At 40.7% G+C, this 6,316-nt stretch overlaps 1 pseudogene across 1 annotated transcript; it reads right to left on the reverse strand.

The window, feature by feature from the left end:
- Positions 1 to 244: 244 nt before the first annotated feature.
- On the reverse strand, positions 245 to 2,647 carry LOC147981216 (uncharacterized; annotated as a pseudogene). Its single transcript, XR_015599882.1, has 2 exons — positions 1,438 to 2,647; positions 245 to 554 (listed from the first exon to the last, which is right to left on the reverse strand). The product of XR_015599882.1 is annotated as an uncharacterized LOC147981216 (transcript).
- Positions 2,648 to 6,316: the final 3,669 nt, after the last annotated feature.

The raw sequence follows: 6,316 nt of genomic DNA on the forward strand, positions 1-6,316 counted from the left end.
TCAAGATTTGGTATGCGATCGTATATTATTGCTTCAGATGTTCAGAGTCGGCTGGAAATGCAATAACATAAATTTACTTTAACTACGTCATTCCTGACCATCTGATCTGCATCTCACGCATGCTAGGTAAGCTGTGATATTTTTGCAAAAAGACCTTGCCACTCTGTTCCACATTTGTAGAAAATTTATAGAAAGCCTCCTAGTCTCTCCAGACCAGCCCCATCCCTCCCCTGCCTCATCCAAACAAATAAGAGGAATATTTTTTAAGTGAAACCTAACATATTTTTAGTGATAGTTTGTGAACATGTATTAGTCTATTTTGGAGTCGTTGCAACACACCGGAGTTGTGCTAATATAGTTCTAAGAGATCACCAGCCAAGCCCATGCAGCAATAAAATGTAAAATAGCATAGATATCCCCATGGATACTTTAAGAGATTAAGTTATGCCACCTTTTCAGTCATCACATCACACTAGCAAGTCCCACCAGACAACAATTTCACATAATATTGAGCAACACTTTATCTCCACCATGTCCATCAACAATGCCAGGACCTACAAAGATAACAAGTCAGGAGCCAATAACAATACTGAAGGAAAACCATCGATAAAAGAGAGAATCATAATGGGAAATCTAGGTGAACTCACAGATGCGTATATATAATCTGAGAAAAAAAACATGAGACATGAACAAAATTATCTACTATCTAGTGCAAATGGACTCCTCACATCAGGAAGATATTCAATAAAACATAAAATAGAATTTTATATATTAAACCAGTTTCAGCTTCCAAATGATGGCGTAACTAGATTTAAGCTTCGAAAAGTGCCAATGGAGTTGCAGATTCAGTTGGTTCAGTCTCAGCTTCCCTTTAGTTCTCTTTCATTTTTAACTGTATGAATCACAATGTCAAGAGAACCTCAGTCCAATACTGAATATTACCATAACACAATTCTACAGAATTCACGCTAGAAAAATATATTTTCTAGAAATCATCTTCAGCAAACTCAAATCCTTTTCAGACCAAGCGGAAAAAAGTAAGACATGCCGAAACTAAATACCTGACTAGGCTCTGTCTATTTTTTTTCCAGTTGTACAACTGAACTAACTAATCACAGCAGGGCTCCTTCCATACGTGAGAAAAACTATTGCATTGATCCCTAACTGTTATGTATCGAGTGCTAAAAAGATATATACTGCGGATAGGGACATGAGACTACATATGATGCATATATGACCTGCAGAAAAGAACAGTGGCCTTAAGTACTAGTATTTTCTTTAAAAAGAATACATCAAGCAACAAAATGAAAATTTGATGTGATTTGAACTTCAATGATCAGCGTAACACTCAAGGATATGTTTAGGCATTTCAGCTACTAAAAAGTTAAATTTATTGTATAATACTGCAAAGTAAATTATATAAAGGCTTGCTATTACCTGCAGCATAGCAACATGCAAATGGATAGTGGTGATAGAAGAATCTCATATTGAAAACTTTCTTAAACTCCATTGACTGGAGATAGACCATGTAGACTCTAGAAGCTGTTCGTACAAGGACTGCATTACTCTCCTCGGCAACCCCTACTAAAGTGAGGGAGTCTCCGTTGCAAGTTGATCGAAGTTGCTCGAATTCAACAGCTCTGTTGAGCAACCATACAGCCAAACCATCAGAACCAGGCTCTCTCTTCCATAACTGGGCGTTGAATTGTGAGATATGGATGAAGCCAAGCCCACCATCTTCGGCGGGCATAATCCTTAAGTTGTGATGACCGGCTTCTACGTGTGGTGGCAGCTCTCTCACACCTAGGCTCTGACTATCTAGATCAAACTCAAGTATGGCATAGCGATGATGACTGGTAAGTAACCAGCAAAAGGAATTCCCAATCAAAGTACTGGGTTCTACCGTAGAGAGTAGAGACAAACGATTGCAGTTGCAGTGAGTTGATGTTGCTCCATGCGCCGGTGTCCGATGAGTAGAGGCATGCGAAAACTCTGGTACGAGTGCTCCATCTGTCAAGGGCTAGCAGGGCCACCTGGAAATAGCTCGAACGACATCCTTGGCCGAGGGCAGGGCGAAGCACCGCCCCGTTGAAGATGAACAACTGGTCGCAGTCCAGCTCTGGTGGGGAGACGAGGCGGCGCTGCTCGCGGGCGACGGGGTCCCACACAAATAGGCGGCACGGCGACCTTCGGCTGACGAAAAGGGCAAGTCCGTGGCGGCAGTCGACGATGCGGCCGTCCTCGAGAGGCATGGTGAAGCGAGCGCGGGGGATGCGATCTGGTCGATCCAGCATTGAAAAAAACGGACAGGAGCCACAGTTGTCGATGAAGAAGCCAAGGAGAGGAGGCTTGCCGTGGTGGTCGCGGAGGCGGCGTTGGAATTGGGGGTCGGCGACGAGGCTGCGCCAACGCTTGCAGACGAGAGAGGCCCGGGGGAGGGAGGAAGGCCGCGGGGCAGGCGGAGGAGAATCTCCCGGAGCAGATCGTCGGCGTCTGGCAGAGAGGCAGGCGGCGGAGCCATCTCCCCTCCCGTGCTCATTGGAGGGCTTAGCAGTGCAGGTCGGTGATTTGGTCGGTAGGGAAGACGCCGCCGGCGAGTCGTGCTCGTGGTGGCGACTAGAGAGGGGATTTGGGGGTTTGGTCAACTAGTCAGCCGGTCGATTTATAACCAAAGAAAAAACCTGCTCCCGGTCAATATCTTAAATCATCACTAGCACATACACCCGTACGTTGCAACGGGAGAGAATTCAGAACATTCACCAACGCGACACACCAGCCTCTGGACGATACCACCCAGCGATGGTAGTGGGGCAAATGAGGTGGGCTCCTGCCCGATGGCGCCCAAGACAGAAGCGCATCGGTGCGGGAGTCGGCTAGTTGACGTGGTAGTTGGTGAAGATGTGATGCTATGTCGTGAGCATGTACACACCTTGTACATGTCCACACCTACCTATCTAATGCTACCATCTTGAACACGGTTCATAGATGATTTCATATGTCTAGGTTATCAATTGAGAACTTTCATCAAAAAATGAAAATTGTCACAATAATTAGCGCATCTGTGTGTATTTTGACATCTAGTGGGAGGTACACGCTAGCATCAATATTGACGGCAGGCCGAGATGTTGCGATTGTCTCCACTGAAGCTTGAGCCAAAGGCCTACATTAGAAGATGTCTTCGAACGCAATACTAATTAGCAATCAATCCGATATGACTGGTGTCTAATTATATCACACGTATATGAGATGTCCGCGACGCTGCGATTCATGGAGGCAAGGAGAAATTAGATATGGATGATGGGGTTCCGACATGTGCTCCATGAACTCTTAGGCGTAGAGTTGGTTTCATCATTTTTTTCATGTTTATTTTTTCAACACTTGTCTACTTTTTGCACGCATAATTTATATTTTTTATTCCATACGTTTAACATTTTTTAAATACATGGTTAACATTATTTTAATATAGGTTTTACAGTCTATGTTTTTACTTACACATTATACATTTGTTTGTATATATAAGGAATATTTCTTTATGCATGTTTAATATTTTTTTAATAATTAATTATATTTTTTTGAAATAAATGTTTGATGTCTACTTTTTACAACACATGTCTACATTTTGTAATACACATTGTACATACTTTTATACATGTTTAACATTTTCATAATATATGATTAACATCATTTCATATATGCGTTTTAATGTCTAGTTTTTTCTACATATTGTACATCTTTTGCGTACATATGAAATATTGATTATACATGTTATTTTTCTAAAAAAATACATGGTTAAGGTGTCATGAAATATATATTTTGATGTCCCCCTTTTTCCATACATATTGTACAATTTTCATATACATCCGAAACATTTTTATGTATGTTTAACAATATTTAAATACATGATTAACATTTTCTTCAAATACATGTTTTGATCACTATTTTTTCATACACACTGTACATTTTCTTGTACATCAAAAATATTTTTTATACATGTTTAACATTTTTTCAATACACGATTTAATTTTTTTAAAGTTCGATGAATACTTTACAAACCTAAATAGGAAAAAGGAAGATGAGAAAAAACATAAGATAAAAAAATAGAAATAGAAATTACAAACAAAAGAATAAAAATATGTGAGACGCCATCCTTTCGAATGGGCCGGCCCATGAAACTGCTGGCTGCAGCGAGGCAAGCTACCGCCGGCCTCAATAATAGGGAAACTTCTGCTTTCTCAGCAAAGACATTAGCTTGGCCTGATGGTTGTGCAGGTTTGGTTGTCTCTAGTAGATCACGGTTTCAAGTCTGTCTTTGCATGAATTTTTTTGACTTTTTTTAAGACAGACAGTCTTTTTCTAAGACAGACGATATACAAAATTTGTAAGATGACACATATGAAACAGTTATTAGACGAAAAAAAGTGAAGAAACACTCCTCCCTTTAATATTAGGTAAAGATAAAGATAGGTGTTTATATTTATTTTTTAACAATAACAAAATTTTATTAATTGCAAATAACGGTTAAATCTTCCATAAAGAGAGGTACAATCTGATCCAGGGGCTCCTCAAACCAGTCCCCTTGTCGATGAAAATTTTGCCGACCTAGCAATTTCATGGGCGACCTTATCCGCTTCCCTATTACAATGTTCGAAACTATTAAGAGAAAAAACACAAGTCAAAAAGTAGCAGTCGTCGAAAACTGCCGCCACTGCTTTCATAGGGCGTCCTCCATTCTTCATTGTATCAATGACTTCCATAGTATCCGATTAATAACAAGTCGATTGCAACCAGTTTTTTATGCAAGAGATAAGCCAAATCTTAGAGCCAACGCTTCAGTTGTCAGAACGTCAGCACACCAATTAATCTTCCAATTTCCACCAGCGATGAGTTTTCCTTTGTCATCTCTAAGTACAACACACGTTGTTACCCTAAGCAGATCATGATCGAGAGAAGTGTTTACATTTAACTTACAAAACCCATAGGAGGTCTGCTCCACCCTAATTTTTATTGATAACATTAGGGGACTGAGCGTTGACAAAATTTGTTGTTATAGCACAAACCCCCATAGACGTCTGGATTGTATCTTAGGACTTTCCTTCATGAACCAACTTACGTCTATCCCACCACAAATACCAAGTGGTTATGGCAATCAATTCACGAACATTCTGGATACCCAAACTAGGCAAATCTTGATCTGGCATAATGAGTAAGAATTCGAGGTATCTCGCATAATGAGTAAGAATTCGAGGACTACCTCGCGCGCATGATCAACGACAGAAGCTTTGTTAATCACCTCATGCAAACCTAACTTGTTCCAAACCTCCTTTGTTTTCTGACAAAAAAATACATGCTCTTTATCTTCTGGGCCATTTGAACACGATGGGCAAGTGGACGAAACTTTCATGTGTCTATTAGCAAAAGTAACACAACACTGGAGTGTTCCATGTAACATTCGCCAAATAAAAAAAATTAGCTTCGCTGAACAAGATGATTTTCAAATCTCACCCCAAATACGATTGACATCGATTCGCCCCATACCATTATTAGTGATTTTTGAATATGTTGAATACAAATATTAGCGATTTTTAATATGTTTTTAAGGGAATGCCACATGGTTTACTTTATTGATCAAATAATAACACTTACATCGTTCACAAGAGACACATTAATAAAAGACAGAGGATCATCTACTCAACTACAAGATAAATGATTCTCTTAGATTTTTTTAGGGGTAAAAGCCAAGTTTATTCATCAAAGTCCACAAATTGTGAGATACGTCTTAGGTCGTGGGGTTGGCCAAACCAGACGTGGTGTCTCGGACCCTCGAAAGAACAAACTTGGCTAGACTATGTGCTTCCACATTGGCCACACGACTCTCAAAAGTAAAATTACATTGAAATTGAGCTACCTCAAGATTAATCTCACTAACTATAGCAGCATAACTACCTCTACTTCCCCTGCCAATCTCTGAAACCACTTGCTTCGGGTCACATGCAATAGCGCAGTTCTTGATGTTTAGATCTTCAGCCAGTGCAAGTCCTTCTCTACGTGCTATAGCTTCAAGGGCCGATGGATCCTCTAACCCATCAATGACAAGAGCCGAAGTGCCCAGGTACCGTCCATTACTATTTTGGCACACCGCTGCAGCCGATCCCCCTCTTCCCTAGCGAACGCCTGCGCCTACGTGAATTGTTGCGGAACCCGCCGGTGGAGCCTTCGGTCATTGTTGCTGGATATTCGGTGTTGTTCTCTATATGCCAGGTGAGGGTGTTACCTTAAGGACATCATGCTCTTCCTATGAATCCCGTGATGAAGGATG

The sequence above is a fragment of the Triticum urartu genome, chromosome 3A (genome assembly GCF_056163025.1).
Source record: "Triticum urartu cultivar PI428250 chromosome 3A, HENAU_Tu73, whole genome shotgun sequence".
In the NCBI taxonomy this organism is placed as follows: Eukaryota; Viridiplantae; Streptophyta; class Magnoliopsida; order Poales; family Poaceae; genus Triticum; species Triticum urartu.